We start from the raw sequence: 18,285 nt of genomic DNA, 5'->3' as shown, positions 1-18,285 counted from the left end.
TCCTCTTCTTTGTTCAAATTATAAACAGGAATCCCATACATTCAGAATTCTTCAACCCAGTTTTCTCAATTGGATGCTGTTACTTCAAAAGTGCAACCCTCCCTTTCTGGCTGCTTGGACGTAGACGGTTCAGTAAGTGTGCTCAGAATGACATGATAGAGGACCCAGCAGAACAGGGCCCTGTAGAGACTCAGAGGACATTTCACTCAGTCGTATGATGAAGCCTGAAGTGGGACACTAAAAAGCCCTGTAACAAATAACATTTTAGAGAACTTCTTGTATAGAATCGCAAGAGAAAAATTCAGAATTTTTTTCAAGGTATCTTAAAGTTTATCAAAAAATATTCAAAATTCTTTACAAAACAGTAATCAAAATTTTTACCTATAGGTCTGCTTATAGATCCACTGGCTACAGTGTTACACTGTTGGAGAAATGCCAAGCTCTTCTTTTATCCTGATGCTTGGTATTTGGCCAACACTTGGTCAGTCTGGGTCTCAGTCCTCTGAACATTCAGCATGCTACACTCCCCCATCCCGCCACCAAAACTCAACTCCTGCCCACCCAGTCTCCTCTGCTGAGAACTGACCTTATATATAAAACCTTCCCTGAGGAAGAGGTTCCTTATATCTTCCCTGTTTTGCTAGGTTTTGTTGGATTTTATTCTTCGGTTTAAGAGAGAGTTGAAGTTCTGGAGTATGTATCATTTCCTCTGTAAGCATATACTGCAAAAAACAGTATGAACATACTTACACAGTGTCCTCACATAATGAATCACACAAATATTTTCAATGACATGAATATTTACATTTCTTATTTTAACTTGGATTTTAATGAGGCTTTGTTTTTAATCCTCTAGGCTTTTCTCAGGATGTCATTTTGCCAATGTGGTTAATGAAATGTCTCTAGAGCCCATGTGCGTTTTTAACTTCCACATTACAGTTGGTAGGGTAACCCAAGTGAACCAGCTAAAATGACTCCTAATTGCCCATCCCACCTGCTCTTGCCAGCTCATGAAAAGCTTGGTAAGAGAAGAATGACTTGGTAAGTCAAGAGGCAAATAACTGATGTAGCCTCACAGGTGGTGAACTTCTCACACCAGGAAGTCTCTGCTGAAATCTTTGCCTAGTTTTGGTTTAACTCCTGCCTTCAGCTTTGTGCTGCTTCCTGTAGGATTCTTGGAGACCCTGCCTGCATGCGCACAATTCAAGAGTCAGCCAATAACTTAAGAGGAATTTGTGCAGAGTTTTTAGGGTTCCTCCCATATGGCTTTTTCTTTTTTGGAGTTCCCTTCTATTTCCATCTCTTCTTGAAGCCCTAAACTCTGACCTCTTGTTTCCTTAAACCAGTAAAATTGTGCCTTTCCACTTGAACTTCTTCCCTGGCACCCCAGTGAAATATGGAGCCACCTTCTTTCAAGGATCATTCTCATTCTCATTCCATTTGCTGCTTGCTCTCATTGCTGTGCAGTGCTTTCAGTCAATCGTTTGCATTTTAACTAGGATAATCTAGCTATTATCAGAAGGAAGTTTTGACCAATACGAGCTACTCTACCATGCTCAGGCCTGGAATTCCTGAATTACTATAATTAACAAGAGAGTATTCATAATGCGCTGGCTAAAAAATTGAATATACAGCATCAACTCCGTTTCTGTATACCTGAAAAAAAGCAGTTAGACAATGTAATTTAATTTACATTTATAATTTAATAGAAGGGTATAAAGCACCTAACAATACTACAGAAGATGTATAAGAATTTTACAGAGAAAATGATGAAATTTATTGAATAAACAGTTTTGGAAGAATTTAACTAAAAAGATATGTGTCATGTTCTTAGATGAAAAAAATTAATTCCCCCATAGGGAAAACATGGGCAAAAGATTGAAAAGGCGTGTCACAACAAAGGAAATAGAAAATGGCCCATAAGTATTTGCAAAGATGTTCAATTGCACCAGAAATCAGGAAATGCAAAGTTAAGTTCATAGGAGATATTATTTTACACTTACCAAATCAGCAAAAATTTAAAAATCAGATAATGTCAAGTACTGTGGAGAAGCAAAAAGGCTCATCAGCTGCTCATAGGAATATATATTAGTTCAGTTTCCTTAGAAAATATTAAGCCATCATCTAGTTTACAAGCCAGCAATTTTATTCCGAAGTATTTACCTGGAGAAACTATTACACATATGTGGGTGAAAATGTTCATAAGACTATCATTGCTAATAGTTAAAAAAAAAAAAATCTAGAAGCAACCCAATGTCTATCGACAGCAGAAAGGATAAATGTGTTGTAGCATGTTCACACATTAGAGTACCATACCACAGTAAAAATGAAAAAAATACAGCTGCATCCATGGAGGAAGGTTGGAAATGTGTATGTTTGGAAGAAGGAAGCATGAGTATTCAAACTGTTTGTTTCCATTTGCATAAAGTTCAAGACCAAGCACCATGAAGTAACAGATTATTTGGGGGATATCTATATGGATGAGTCTAGTGAAGAAGAAAAGGAAGATAATTATAATACAAATTTTATAATGGGTGTTTCCTCTGGATGGATGGAAGGGAATGAGGGAGATATGAGTGCAAAAGAAGACAGAAGGGATCTCAAAAATGTGGTGCTGTGATGTTCTGTTTTCTATGCTTACAGAGGGTACCTGGGTGCTTTATTACCATATTCTTTAAATTGTGCATAAATATGTATACCCTCTTCTCTGGGTATATATATATATATATATATACAGATTTCACAATAATATATGTTATTTTCCATATTTATATTTTTACTTTATCTATATAATTATTTTAACTGCTCTCTGGAGTTGCTATGGAAAATGAAGTGTCTGGGCAACAAGGGCCAGTGGTAAGGTAGGGGACAGAGCCCAGGGCTGCTGAGGAGAAGAATGTAAGTGTCAGCATCTAAAAGCCTGCAGCTGCAGCACTGGGATCCTCAACAAGCATGCAGATGTGATCTTGGGAGTGGTTCTAGGATGAGTGCACCACATCTAGCACTCTGTCCTGCTTACACATACCAGAAGCTACCAGTTATCACGGTAGTAACATACTTAACTGCTTACATAAGCCAGAGTGAGTTCCTGTTGCTTGCGACCGGAATCCCTGATTGATGTATTGCTTTTGAGGTGTCTGTGAAACGGGTGAGGATGTTCAATATCACCATTAGAAATACAAGCTTGAAATTTAGGAATGACGTCTGAGCTTGACACATAAATGTTATCAATACGCAGTCAAAACTAAGACTACAGATGAGTTCACACCAGGGAGTGTGAAGCATAAATTCCAAAGAGGACTCACTGCAACATCCAGCATGCGTCCAACTTCTCATCTGCCAGTACCTTGTGTTGAGATGACATTGGGGCAATCTTGGCATCCACATGTCCCACTCCTCTACAAACCAAGATCACAGTCACTACTTTAGGAACAGAGGTACCGCCTATGGATACACTCAAATCCTCACTAACTGTATTTTTAATCTTTCTTTGATTACATGATTTCTACACAGCCAAGGATATTATTTTATGATCTAAAGAAAATTTCTCTAAGAGTGACCACATAGTGTTAAAACATATCAGAGTATTACGCTGCTTAATTAACCTACATTCTTGTGTCAGAAGCATGACTAAGAAAGAGTTAAAAAATAAGTTACTAACTAATAAGTTAGTATATAATTACATAATAGTAATTATATAGTTGATAGCACAAGGTTCTACCAGGCCTGTATATATAAATAAAGAGTACAGAAGGAAAAAGATTTGAAATGTTAGAATAATAGAAAAAAACAAAAACATTTGACTATGAAAAAGGATTCAGTAATTACAGTGAACACCTCATTAAATATAGTCTTTATTCGCAAGAAGGCTGGAGAGCTCTAATTAAGTCATAAGTTGTCCCTATGAGTAATTAACTGTGGCAGGAAAATTCTAGGTGGTCTATTAAATCTCCATACCCACAGCTGTTCAGGGGAAAATATAAGCAAACCCAGTATGTGCTCTGATTTTAGATGGGTAGTGAATTTTTCTCCTATTGGATGGTCTTGTCCACCATAGGTCATACACATCGAGTTGGGATTAAAAACAGGAAAATATTTCATGAATAATTTTATATTAAGTCTATGTTGAAATGATAATTTTTTGACCGCTAGAAATATTTGGCTACTAGAAATTTTAAAATTTTATATGTGGCTTGTATTTGTAGTTTGCATATATTTATATTAAACGGCCCTGTGGATTTGTGGGCTGAAAGCACACGTGGAAGTATTTTTAAAAAGAAGTCACAGTCTTAGAGCTATAGAATTTCCAACTAGAAGAGACTTTCAAAAGTGAATGATGTAAAAGTTCTTATATGTTCTCAACTAAGCCCCCATTTTCCACCATATGCACTCACACAAATTTCCATGCATCTATGACCAGTCTAAGTGAAGAACTGATATAAAAGAGTTTGACATTATTGGGAAGAATCTCCTACCTAGTGTTTCTAAGTGTTCTATGAGACATAAGTTGGAGACTTAGAGGAAGAGCATAAATGAAAGGAGAAATTGAGAGGACAGGCAAGAGAGATCATTGAGGGAAAATAGGAGGGAAGGTAGAAGAGCATTCTGGATAAGAAAAATAAATTGAGCAAAAGCTGAAAGAAAAACATAATCTTGGGTCTTTAGGAGGAATAGTGACAAATGTGCTATTGATAACAACAATTAATATTTTTAAATAGCTTTTAGATTACAAAGATTTCTTCTCAGGCATTGTTTTATTTCATCATCGTAGAAATCTGTTTTTATTATTCCCATTTTACAGATAAGAAATTGAGGCCCCAATTTAAGAAAGTTACCTAAGATCAAAGTCAGTTAATGGTGGGTCCAGAACTTGGGAGACCAGTGGTCCAATTTGCCCAGGACTGGGTTTTCCCAGCACACCAGAGCTTCAGTGCTAGAAGAAGGAATGTCCAAGGCAAACCAGGGCGGCTGGTCACCCTCCATTGAACCTATATCTTCTGACTCTAAGTCCCATTCTCTTTGCATGACTAATAATTACAAATATTTATTGAATATTTTCTGTGTGCCACGAACTCTATAGTAAGGACCTCACATAGTTATCTTTTAAATCTGCAAAACAATCTCATATGTTTAGCTAATTTTTCTCTCCAAAAAACGTGGACAAAAAAAAAATTAAGTCTCCCAGGTCATTGGTAACTTACCCAGTGACACAGCTGGTAAGTGCCTGGATTCAAACTTGATTCAAACTCAGGCCATCCCAGTGCAGGGCCAGCAGTGCTACCCACCAGGCAAGCTGCCGTCTCATACACTGGCACAGGACCACAGTCCCCACTGGGCCTTCTGCTTCATCCATTTATTGTTCTGTCATGTTAGTATGAAAACCCAGCTTAACTGGAATTCATAGGTTTCATCTCCAGCACCCAGCTTCTACTGCAGCTACTCTTTACTGCATGAAATTTCCCCCTGGCTTTTATCCTGCCCATCTCCATTTGAAATAAACTCTTACTGAAATCCTGCTGATGCCTGTCCTACCTTCTAGTAGGTGTTCTGATTGAAAAAGAGTTCTTCGAAGGTATAAAAAAAAAAAAGTGCCCTTTCTCATTTGACATGTACCAGCAAGAGTTGCCACACAACTTGTTTTTAAAATTATAAGCAATTACGCCTGCTTTAATAAAACCCTACTTTTGTTATCCTCTCTGATATAGTTTGCTTTTTTAAAAAATGTTCCTTGAAGGAATATGCATTATTCACAGAACAGAACTTCTTGGTGCCATTTGAGGTATGAAAACAGGTATATAAGCTTACTCCATGATCCTGTGTTCACTATGTGAGTGACAAGCTTGTCAGTTTTTTAAAACTATAAATTCCTGGATGACAGTGTCTGTGTCACTTTCTTTTCTCTGTAACCCATTCATCACTGGCAGTGATTAACATAAAGTTTTCCAGAAATGCAGAATTGAGTGGACAATAGTGTTCGCCAGAGATCTTGCTGGCCCATGGCTGAGGCCAGAGGATTTATTTGATTCCCTTATTACCTATGGCTTTGAGCCCTGTTGCTTCTTTCTCCTCATACCTCAGTCTTCCATAGTTGCACATTCTAAGCAGTGTTGGCATGTAGTTGCCACTTCAGAGGGAAAAAATACTTACGTTGAATATTCGAATTGTTCACCTTTTTACTGAGGTATAATTACATCCACTAAAATTCACCCTTTTGAATTCATTGAGTTTGAAAACTACACACAACTGCATATAGAACACAATCAAAATACACATTTCCATAACTCCAAAAAATTCCCTGTGCTCCTTTTTTTTTTTTTTTTTTCTTTTTGCGGTATGTGGGCCTCTCACTGTTGTGGCCTCTCCCGTTGCGGAGCACAGGCTCCGGATGCGCAGGCCCAGCCGCCATGGCTCACGGGCCCAGCCGCTCCGCGGCATATGGGATCCTCCCAGACCGGGGCACGAACCCGTATCCCCTGCATCGGCAGGCGGACTCTTAACCACTGCGCCACCAGGGAGGCCCCCCTGTGCTCCTTTATTGTCAATCCCATTCATCACTCTGAGCCCCTGGTACCAGTGATCTGTTTTCTGTACCTATCGATCTGCTTTTCTGAGACATGGAATCATGCAGTGGGTAGCCTTTTGAACTGATTTCTTTCATTCTGTATAATGTTTTTAAAATCCATCCCTATTGTTGCATCTCTCAGCATTTACTTCCTTTTAGTGCTGATTATTATTCCAATGTATGGATATACCAAAATTTAATCATCCATTCCCCAGGTGATGGACATTTGGAATTTTGTCTGTTACAAATAAAACTGCAGTGAACAGGCCTTGGCGTCGATGTATGTTTTCACTTCTCTTGAATAAATACCTAGGAATGGTCATAGGGTGGGTGTATGTTTACCTTTATAAGAAACTGCCAAACCGTTTTCCAAAGTCGCTATAACACTTTGCATTCCCAACAGCAATATGGGCAAATTCCAGGTGCTCCATATCCTTGCCAATACTTGGTATCTGTCTTTTTAATTTTAACCATTGTTGTAGATGTGTCTGGTAGGTGTATTTCATTGTGGTTTTAATTTGCATTCCCTTGGAAATGTCACTAATAGGTCTCTTTTTTTGGCATAATTTGTATACAGTACAATGGTCTTACATGATACAGTTGGGTGAGTTGACAGATGCACACCCCTTATGTAACCCACACCAGATCAAGGTATAAACCGCCGCCAACCCACCAGGAATCCCTCGTACCCTTGTCAGTCTCCCCCCACCACAAAAACCACTGTTGTAAATTGTTTCCACCATAGATTATTTTTGCCTATTGTAGAGCTTCATGTATATGGAATTATGCAGAGTATACTTTTTTATGGCCAGCTTCTTTTTTTTTCTCACACACACACACACACACTGTATTTTATTTTAACAAGAGATAGACTGACACCAAGCATTGTAAATGGATGACCACAACAAAAGCAACAATGATTGCAATTACCAAACACGAAACACACTCATACTATGTCATAATATTGACATTCAGTCCAGTAATCCTCCAGTGTAACAGCTCCTTTACTTTGCAGTGAAAATTGATTTGTATATTTTTCGCCTCTGAGTCCTTGTGGGATTTTTATTATTATTATTCAAACAGAAAGTCATAAAAATTATAATCATCCTCATCAGTTCACTCAGTGTCATGTAATTAATTTTTTTATCTTGATCTTTTGTTAGCACTTTTATGAGTTCATCAGTTTTCTATTAGAGTTCTGAAAATGCTTATTCATTCAGTTCAGCAGTATAGTCAGTTACCAGAAACCTGTACTTGTCAGTCTTTTCCATGAATTCCTTGAAGGTGAAACCGTTTTATAGGAACATATTTGAAAAAGCATCAGAGTACACCCAGAACTGTCTGTAAATGACAAAAGACTTAAAAATGACCACGGCTAAAGATTTGATGAAAGTTCATAATAATGCAATTGACAAGGAAATTTAGTTATTTCTGAGATATAAATTTTAAAGTAATAACTAGAATTATGACTTATAACATTATACCAGAACATATAAGATTTTTAGAAATTTCATGTAATGTCTTAAACATTTATATTAACATATTTCCATACAAATAACCCAAAGAAAGTTTAGTATTAGTTGTTTTTTGTTTGTTTGTTTGTTTATACAGCAGGTTCTTATTAGTCATCAGTTTTATACACATCAGTGTATACAGGTCAGTCCCAATCTCCCAATTCAGAACACCACCATGCCCACCCCACTGCTGTTGTCCCCCCTTGGTGTCCATACGTTTGTTCTCTACATCTGTGTCTCAACTTCTGCCCTGCAAACCGGTTCATCTATACCATTTTTCTAGGTTCCACATACATGCGTTAATATACGATATTTGTTTTTCTCTTTCTGACTTAACTTCACTATGTATGACAGTCTCTAGATCCGTCCACGTCTCAACAAATGACTCACTTTCGTTCCTTTTTATGGCTGAGTAATATTCCATTGTATATATGTACCACAACTTCTTTATCCATTTGTCTGTTGATGGGCATTTAGGTTGCTTCCGTGACCTGGCTATTGTAAATAGTGCTGCAGTGAACATTGGGGTGCATGTGTCTTTTTGAATTATGGTTTTCTCTGGGTATATGCCCAGTAGTGGGATTGCTGCTGGGTCATATGGTAATTTTATTTTTAGTTTTTTAAGGAACCTCCATACTGTTCTGCATAGTGGCTGTATCAATTTACATTCCCACCAACAGTGCAAGAGGGTTCCCTTTTCTCCACACCCTCTCCAGCATTTGTTGTTTGTAGATTTTCTGATGATGCCCATTCTACCTAGTGTGAGATGATACCTCATTGTAGTTTTGATTTGCATTTCTCTAATAATTAGTGATGTTGAGCAGTTTTTCATGTGCTTCTTGGCCATCCATATGTCTTCTTTGGAGAAATGTCTATTTAGGTCTTCTGCCCATTTTTGGATTGGGTTGTTTGTTTCTTTAATATTGAGCTGCATGAGCTGTTTATATATTTTGGAGATGAATCCTTTGTCCACTGATTCATTTGCAAATATTTTCTCCCATTCTGAGGGTGGTCTTTTAATCTTGTTTATGGTTTCCTTTGCTGTGCAAAAGCTTTGAACTTATATTAGGTCCCATTTGTTTATTTCTGTTTTTATTTCCATTACTCTAGGAGGTGGATCAAAGAAGATCTTGCTGTGATTTACATCAAAGAGTATTCTTCCTATGTTTTCCTCTAAGAGTTTTATAGTATCCGGTCTTATATTTAGGTCTTTAATCCATTTTTTTTTTTTTTTTTTTTGCTGTACGCGGGCCTCTCACTGCTGTGGCCTCTCCCGTTGCGGAGCACAGGCTCCGGACACACAGGCTCCGCGGCCATGGCTCGCGGGCCCAGCCGCTCTGCGGCACGTGGGATCCTCCGGGACCGGGGCACGAACCCGTGTCCCCTGCATCGGCAGGCGGACTCTCAACCACTGCGCCACCAGGGAAGCCCCCTTTAATCCATTTTGAGTTTATTTTTGTGTATGGTGTTAGGGAGTGTTCTAATTTCATTCTTTTACACGTACCTGTCCAGTTTCCCCAGCACCACTTATTGAAGAGACTGTCTTTTCTCCATTGTATATCTTTGCCTCCTTTGTCATAGATTAGTTGACCATAGGTGCGTGGGTTTATCTCTGGGCTTTCTATCTTGTTCCATTGATCTATGTTTCTGTTTTTGTGCCAGTACCATATTGTCTTGATTACTGTAGCTTTGTAGCATAGTCTGAAGTCAGGGAGTCTGATTCCTCCAGCTCCTTTTTTTCCCTCAAGACTGCCTTGGCTATTCGGGGTCCTTTGTGTCTCCATACAAATTTTAAGATGATTTGTTCTAGTGCCGTAAAAAATGCCATTGGTAATTTGATAGGGATTGCATTGAATCTGTAGATTGCTTTGGGTAGTATAGTCATTTTCACAATATAGATTCTTCCAATCCAAGAACATGGTATATCTCTCCATCTGTTGGTATCATCTTTAATTTCCTTCATCAGTGTCTTATAGTTTTCTGCATATAGGTTTTTTGTCTCCCTAGGTAGGTTTATTCCTAGTTATTTTATTATTTTTGTTGCAATGGTAAATGGGAGTGTTTCCATAATTTCTCTTTCAGATTTTTCATCATTAGTGTATAGGAATGCAAGAGATTTCTGTGCATTAATTTTGTATCCTGCAACTTTACCAAATTCATTGATTAGCTCTAGTAGTTTTCTGCTGGCATTTTTAGGATTCTCTATGTATAGTATTATGTCATCTACAAACAGTGACAGTTTTACTTCTTTTCCAATTTGTATTCCTTTTATTTCTTTTTCTTCTCTGATTGCCATGGCTAGGACTTCCAAAACTATGTTGAGTAATAGGGGTGAGAGTGGACATCCTTGTCTCCTGCCTGATCTTAGAGGAAATGCTTTCACTTTTTCACCATTGAGAACGATGTTTGCTGTGGGTTTGTCCTATATGGCCTTTATTATGTTGAGTTAGGTTCCCTCTATGCCCACTTTCTGGAGAGTTTTTATTATAAATGGGTGTTGAATTTTGTCAAAACCTTTTTCTGCATCTATTGAGATGATCATATGGTTTTTCTCCTTCAATTTGTTAATATGGTGTATTACATTGATTGATTTGTGTATATTGAAGAATCCTTGCATCCCAGGGATAAATCCCACTTGATTGTGGTGTATGATCCTTTTAATGTGCTGTTGGATTCTGTTTGCTAGTAGTTTGTTGAGGATTTTTGCATCTATATTCATCAGTGATATTGGTCTGTAATTTTCTTTTTTTTTTGTAATATCTTTATCTGGTTTTGGTATCCGGGTGATGGTGGCCTCAAAGAATGAATTTGGGAGTGTTCCTTCCTCTGCAATTTTTTGAAAGAGTTTGAGAAGGATGTGTGTTAGCTCTTCTCTGAATTTTTGATAGAATTCACCTGTGAAGCCATCTGGTCCTGGACTTTTGTTTGTTGGAAGATTTTTAATCACAGTTTCAATTTCATTACTTGTGATTGGTCTGTTCATATTTTCTGTTTCTTCCTGGTTCAGTCTTGGAAGGTTTTACCTTTGTAAGAATTTGTTCATTTCTTCCAGGTTGTCCATTTTATTAGCATAGAGTTGCTTGTAGTAGTCTCTTAGGATGCTTTGTATTTCTGTGGTGTCTGTTGTAACTTCTCCTTTTTCATTTCTAATTTTATTGATTTGAGTCCTCTCCCTCTTTTTCTTGATGAGTCTGGCTAATGGTTTATCAATTTTGTTTATCTTCTGAAAGAACCAGCTTTTAGTTTTATTGATCTTTGCTGTTGTTTTCTTTGTTTCTATTTCATTTATTTCTGCTCTGACCTTTATGATTTCTTTCCTTCTGCTAACTTTGGGTTTTGTTTGTTCTTCTTTCTCTAGTTCCTTTAGGTGTAAGGTTAGATTGTTTACTTGAGATTTTTCTTGTTTCTTGAGGTAGACTTGTATAGCTATAAACCTCCCTCTTAGAACTGCTTTTGCTGCATTCCATAGGTTTTGGATCATTGTGTTTTCATTGTCATTTGTCTGTAGGTATTTTTTGATTTCCTCTGTGATTTCTTCAGTGATCTCTTGGTTATTTAGTAACGTATTGTTTAGCCTCCATGTGTTTGTGTTTTTTACGTTTTTTTCCCCTGTAATTGATTTCTAATCTCATAGCGTTGTGGTCGGAAAAGATGCTTGATATGATTTCAATTTTCTTAAATTTACTGAGGCTTGATTTGTGACCTAAGATGTGATCTGTCCTGGAGAATGTTCCGTGCGCACTTGAGAAAAATGTGTATTCTGTTGTTTTTGGATGGAATGTCCTATAAATATCAATTAAATCTCTCTGGTCTATTGTGTCATTTAAATCTTCTGTTTCCTTATTTATTTTCATTTTGTATGATCTGTCCATTGGTGTAAGTGAGGTTTTAAAGTCCCCCACTATTATTGTGTTACTGTCGATTTCCTCTTTTAGAGCTGTTAGCCATTGCCTTATGTATTGAGGTGCTCCTTTGTTGGGTGCATATATATTTATAATTGTTATATCTTCTTCTTGGATTGATCCCTTGATCATTATGTAGTGTCCTTCCTTGTCTCTTGTAACATTCTTTATTTTAAAGTCTATTTTATCTGATATGAGTATAGCTACTCCAGCTTTCTTTTGATTTCCATTTGCATGGAATATCTTTTTCAATCCCCTCACTTTCAGTCTGTATGCATCCCTAGGTCTGAAGTGGGTCTCTTTTAGACAGCATATATATGGGTCTTGTTTTTGTATCCATTCAGCAAGACTGTGTCTTTTGGTTGGAACATTTAATCCATTCACGTTTAAGTTAATTATCAATATGTATGTTCCTATGACCATTTTCTTAATTGTTTTGGGTTTGTTTTTGTAGGTCCTTTTCTTCTCTTGTGTTTCCCACTTAGAGAAGTTCCTTTAGCATTTGTTGTAGAGCTAGTTTGGTGGTGCTGAATTCTCTTAGCTTTTGCTTGTCTGTAAAGCTTTTGCTTTCTCCATCGAATCTGAATGAGATCCTTGCCAGGTAGAGTGATCTTGGTTGTAGGTTCTTCCCTTTCATCACTTTAAGTATATCATGCCACTCCCTTCTGGCTTGTAGAGTTTCTGCTGAGAAATCAGCTGTTAACCTATGGGAGTTCCCTTGTATGTTGTTTGTCGTTTTTCCCTTGCTGCTTTCAATAATATTTCTTTGTCTTTAATTTTTGTCAATTTGATTACTGTGTGTCTCAGCGTGTTTCTCCTTGCATTTATCCTGTATGGGACTCTCTGCTCTTCCTGGACTTGGGTGGCTATTGCCTTTCCCATGTTTGGGAAGTTTTCAACTCTAATCTCTTCAAATATTTTCTCTCTCTCTTCTCCTTCTGGGACCCCTATAATGCGAAGGTTTTTGCATTTAATGTTGTCCCAGAGGTCTCTTAGGCTGTCTTCATTTCTTTTCATTCTTTTTTCTTTATTCTGTTCTACAGCAGTGACTTCCACCATTCTGTCTTCCAGGTCACTTATCCGTTCTTCTGCCTCAGTTATTCTGCTATTGATTCCTTCTAGTGTAGTTTTCATTTCAGTTTTTGTATGGTTCCTCTCTGTTTGTTTGTTCTTTAATTCTTCTAGGTCTTTGTTAAACATTTCTTGCATCTTCTCGATCTTTGCCTCCATTCTTTTTCCGAGGTCCTGGATCATCTTCACTGTCATTATTCTGAATTCTTTTTCTGGAAGATTGCCTATCTCCACTTCATTTAGTTGTTTTTCTGGGGTTTTGTCTTGTTCCTTCATCTGGTATATAGCCCTCTGCCGTTTCATCTTGTCTATCTTTCTGTGAATGTGGTTTTTGTTCCACAGGCTGTAGGATTGTAGTTCTTCTTGCTTCTGCTGTCTGCCCTCTGGTGGATGAGGCTATCTAAGAGGCTTGATGGGAGGGACTGGTGGTGGGTAGAGCTGACTGTTGCTCTTGTGGGCAGAGCTCAGTAAAATTTTAATCCACTTGACTGTTGATGGGTGGGGCTGGGTTCCCTCCCTGTTGGTTGTTTGGCCTGAGGCAACCCAACACTGGAGCCTACCTGGGCTCTTTGGTGGGGCTAATGACAGACTCTGGGAGGGTTCACACCAAGGAGTACTTCCCAGAACTTCTGCTGCCAGTGTCCTTGTCCCCATGGTGAAACAGAGCCACCCCCCCCGCCTCTTCAGGAGACCCTCCAACCCTAGCAGGTAGGTCTGGTTCCGTCTACCCTGGGGTCACTGCTCCTTCCCCTGGCTCCCGATGCACACACTACTTTGTGTGTGCCCTCCAAGAGTGGGGTCTCTCTTTCCCCCAGTCCTGTCGAAGTCCTGCAATCAATTCCCACTAGCCTTCAAAGTCTGATTCTCTAGGAATTCCTCCTCCCATTGCCGGACCCCCAGGTTGGGGTGCCTAACATGGGCTCACAACCTTCACTCCAGTGGGTGGACTTCTGTGGTATAAGTGTTTGCCAGTCTGTGAGTCATCCATCCACCAGTTATGGGATTTGATTTTACTGTGATTGCACCCCTCGTACCTTCTCATTGTGGCTTCTCCTTTGTCTTTGGATGTGGGGTGTCTTTTTTAGTGAGTTCCCGTGTCTTCCTGTCGATGATTGTTCAGCAGCTAGTTGTGATTCTGGTGTTCTCGCAAGAGGGAGTGAGAGCACATCCTACTCCGCCATCTTGGTTCCTCCTCCAGAAGCCATCAATGGTCAGCTTCTTTCACCCAGCCTGATGTGTTCAGAGTTGCAGCAAGTTGCAATGAGTATCTGTTGGACATTTCCTGTTATTGCTGACTAGCATTCCTTCATACAGATAAATTAAAATTTGCTTATCCATTCACTTCTTGGTAGACATTTTAGTTATTCCCTGGTTTTTTCTACTATGACTAAAATGCCTAAAGATATTTTTGTTTAAGCATTTTTGTGAAGACACATTTTTATTTCTCTTGAACCAATAGCTAGCAGTGGAATTGCTGGGTCATAGAGTAGGTACATGTTTACCTTTAGAAGACGTTGCCAATCTGTTTTCCAAAGTGGCTTTCCCACTTTGCATTTCCACCCACAAAGTATAAGTTTCAGTTGTTCCACATCCTTGTCAAATTGTTTTCTTTTTTTTTTTTTAAAGTTTAGCCCTTCTAATGGGTGTGTGGTGATATCTCGTTGTGGTGGTACTGCATTTCCCTGATGACTAATCCTGTGCTATTTGCCCGTTTGTATATTCTCCTTGATGAAGTATCTGCTCCGGTATTTTGTCTTTTTTAAATGGGTTATCTGTTTATTGCTGAACTGTAATCCATTGACTGAGTTGTAGGGTTTTTTTTTCATATTCTTGTATACAATTCCTTTGTCAGATATATGTTTCCCTCTGTGTGTGTGGCTTGGAAAAAGCATAATAAAATATAAGTAAATATAAAGTAATGTAATATATGATATATTAATAATATAATATTATATATTACTTGTATATCTACATAATGTATCTATAATATATTAATGTAATTTATAATATACATTAATAGATATATTTTATAAAATACAAATATATGCTTCATGAACACATATTTCAATTTGATGAAGTCAATTTATCAAAAATGTTTTTAAGTTACTCTTTTCAATATTCTACATAAGAAATCTTTGCCTACCCCAAGGTTGCAAAGATATTCTATGTTTTCTTCCAGAAACTTTGTAGTTTTCACTTTTACATTAGGTCTGAGATGCATAAAATTATTTTGTGTGTATGTATGGTAGAGCAATACTACACTATTGTGATTATTGAGGCTTTATAGTAAAAGCTAAAATCAAATATCCCCAACATTTTTCTTTTTCAAGATTGTTTTTGCAATTCTAGAACCTTCACATTTTCTTTTTTTTCTACATATGATTTTATTTAATTTACTTTAATCCTTTACATACTGTTTGCACATTGCTACTTCCTGTTACCAAGTGTCATAGCTATCTTTCATATCGTCTTTTTTTTTTAACATCTTTATTGGAGTATAATTGCTCTACAATGGTGTGTTACTCTCCACATTTATTGTTGATAGATTTTTTGATAAGGGCCATTCTTATTGGTGTGAGGTGATAACCGTCTTATAGTTTTGATTTGCATTTCTCTAATGATTAGTGATATTGAACATCCTTTCACGTGTTTGTTGGCGATCTGTACATGTTCTTTGGAGAAATGTCTATGTAGGTTTTCTGCCCATTTTTGGATTGGGTTGTTTGTTGTTTTTTTTTATATTGAGCTTCATGAGCTGCTTGTAAATTTTGGAGATTAATCCTTTGTCAGTTGCTTCATTTGCAAATATTTTCTCCCATTCTGAGGGTTGTCTATTTGTCTTGTTTATGGTTGCCTTTGCCGTGCAAAAGCGTTTAAGTTTCATTAGGTCCCATTTGTTTCTTTTTGTTTTTATTTCCATTTCTCTAGGAGGTGGGTCAAAAAGATCTTGCTGTGATTTATGTCATAGAGTGTTCTGCCTATGTTTTCCTCTAAGAGTGTGATAGTGTCTGGCCTTACATTTAGGTCTTTAATCCATTTTGAGTTTATTTTTGTGTATGGTGTTAGGGAATGTTCTAATTTCATTCTTCTACATGTACCTGTCCAGTTTTCCCAGCATCACTTACTGAAGGGGCTGTCTTTTCTCCATTGTATATTCTTGCCTCCTTTATCAAAGATAAGGTGACCATATGTGCATGGGTTTATCTCTGTACTTTCTATCCTGTTCCATTGATCTATATTTCTGTTTTTGTGCCAGTACCATACTGTCTTGATTACTGTAGCTTTGTAGTATAGTCTGAAGTCTGGGAGACTGATTCCTCCAGCTCCGTTTCTCTTTCTCAAGATTGCTTTGGCTATTCGGCGTCTTTTGTGTTTCCGTACAAATTGTGAAATTTTTTGTTCTGGTTCTGTAAAAAATGTCATTGGTAGTTTGATAGGGATTGCACTGAATCTGTAGATTGCTTTGGGTAGTAGAGTCATTTTTCACAACGTGGATTCTTCCAACCCAAGAACATGGTATATCTCCCCATCTGTTTGTATCATCTTTAATTTCTTTCATCGGTGTCTTATAGTTTTCTGCATACAGGCCTTTTGTCTCTTTAGGTAGGTTTATTCCTAGGTATTTTATTCTTTTTGTTGCAATGGTAAATGGGAGTGTTTCCTTAATTTCTCTTTCAGAGTTTTCATCATTAGTGTATAGGAATGCAAAAGATTTCTGTGCATTAATTTTGTATGCTGCTACTTTACACAATTCATTGATTAGCTACAGTAGATTTCTGATAGCATCTTTAGGATTCTCTATGTATAGTATCATGTCATCTGCAAACAGTGACAGCTTTACTTCTTCTTTTCCAATTTGGATTCCTTTTGTTTCTTTTTCTTCTCTGATTGCTGTGGCTAGGACTTCCAAAACTATGTTGAATAATAGTGATGAGAGTGGACAACCTTGTCTTGTTCCTGATCTTAGAGGAAATGGTTTCAGTTTTTCACCATTGAGAACGATGTTGGCTGTGGGTTTCTCATATGTGGCCTTTATTATGTTGAGTTAAGTTCCCTCTGTGCCTACTTTCTGGAGGGTTTTTATCATAAATAGGTGTTGAATTTTGTCAAAAGCTTTTACTGCATCTATTGAGATGAACATATGGTTTTTCTCCTCAATTTGTTAATATGGTGTGTCACTTTGATTTGCATATAGTGAAGAATCCTTGCATCCCTGGGATAAACCCCACTTGATCATGCTGTATGATCCTTTTAATGTGCTGTTGGATTCTGTTTGCTAGTATTTTGTTGAGGATTTTTGCATCTATGTTCATCAGTGATATTGGCCTGTAGTTTTCTTTGTTTGTGATATCTTTGTCTGTTTTTGGTATCAGGGTTATGGGCCGCGTAGAATGAGATTGGGAGTGTTCCTTCCTCTGCTGTATTTTGGAAGAATTTGAGAAGGATAGGTGTTAGCTCTTCTCTAAATGTTTGATAGAATTCGCCTGTGAAGCCATCTGGTCCTGGGCTTTTGTTTGTTGGAAGATTTTTAATCACAGTCTCAATTTCAGTGCTTGTGATTGGTCTGATCCTTTGCATTTTCACATATGTTTTAGAATTAACTTGTAAATTTTTACAAAAGTCTGCAGGGAATTTTTAAACTTTTTTTCTTTTTGTGCTTCAATTTTGTTTAGTTTTTATTTTCCAGTTTTCACTGTCACTTATTTTTTTCTTTTGCTGTATCGAATATGGTGCCAAGTTCCACCAAGTAAGTTTTTAATTTAGGATATTGAATTTTTCAGTTCTAAAAGTTTCAGTTAGTACTCTTTTTCAGTTTTCCACTGAGATTTGTCTTCTATTTATTCATTATATTTATCTTTTTCCTTTGAATCCTTTAGCATGTTGATAATAGTTATTATATTCTTTTTTTTTCTTTTTTTTTTTAACATGGTAAACTCTTATGCTAGGCTTCTAATGGCTTCTGCTGGAAATAGAATGGCTTTTCTGCTAGAGACAATTATGGCCCCTGCCTTCAAAAACTTATTGTTCATTTAAGTGAATAATACTGTTTTTCCCAATATGGAAGTTTTATTGTGCAAACCATCTCGTCAAGGCCAGAGCCTTCAAGGCTGAGTAAGATTTAGGTATAAAAAAGAGGCGTTTTGGAATGTTAGCTTTTCTGCTGATTCCAGCATCTTTGTTATTTCAGGTTTGCCTCTGTTGACTTTTTTTTCTGGTTGCAGGTTAAATTTTTCTC

The sequence above is a fragment of the Mesoplodon densirostris genome, chromosome 12 (genome assembly GCF_025265405.1).
Source record: "Mesoplodon densirostris isolate mMesDen1 chromosome 12, mMesDen1 primary haplotype, whole genome shotgun sequence".
In the NCBI taxonomy this organism is placed as follows: domain Eukaryota; kingdom Metazoa; phylum Chordata; class Mammalia; order Artiodactyla; family Ziphiidae; genus Mesoplodon; species Mesoplodon densirostris.
This window is presented reverse-complemented; position numbering follows the sequence as displayed.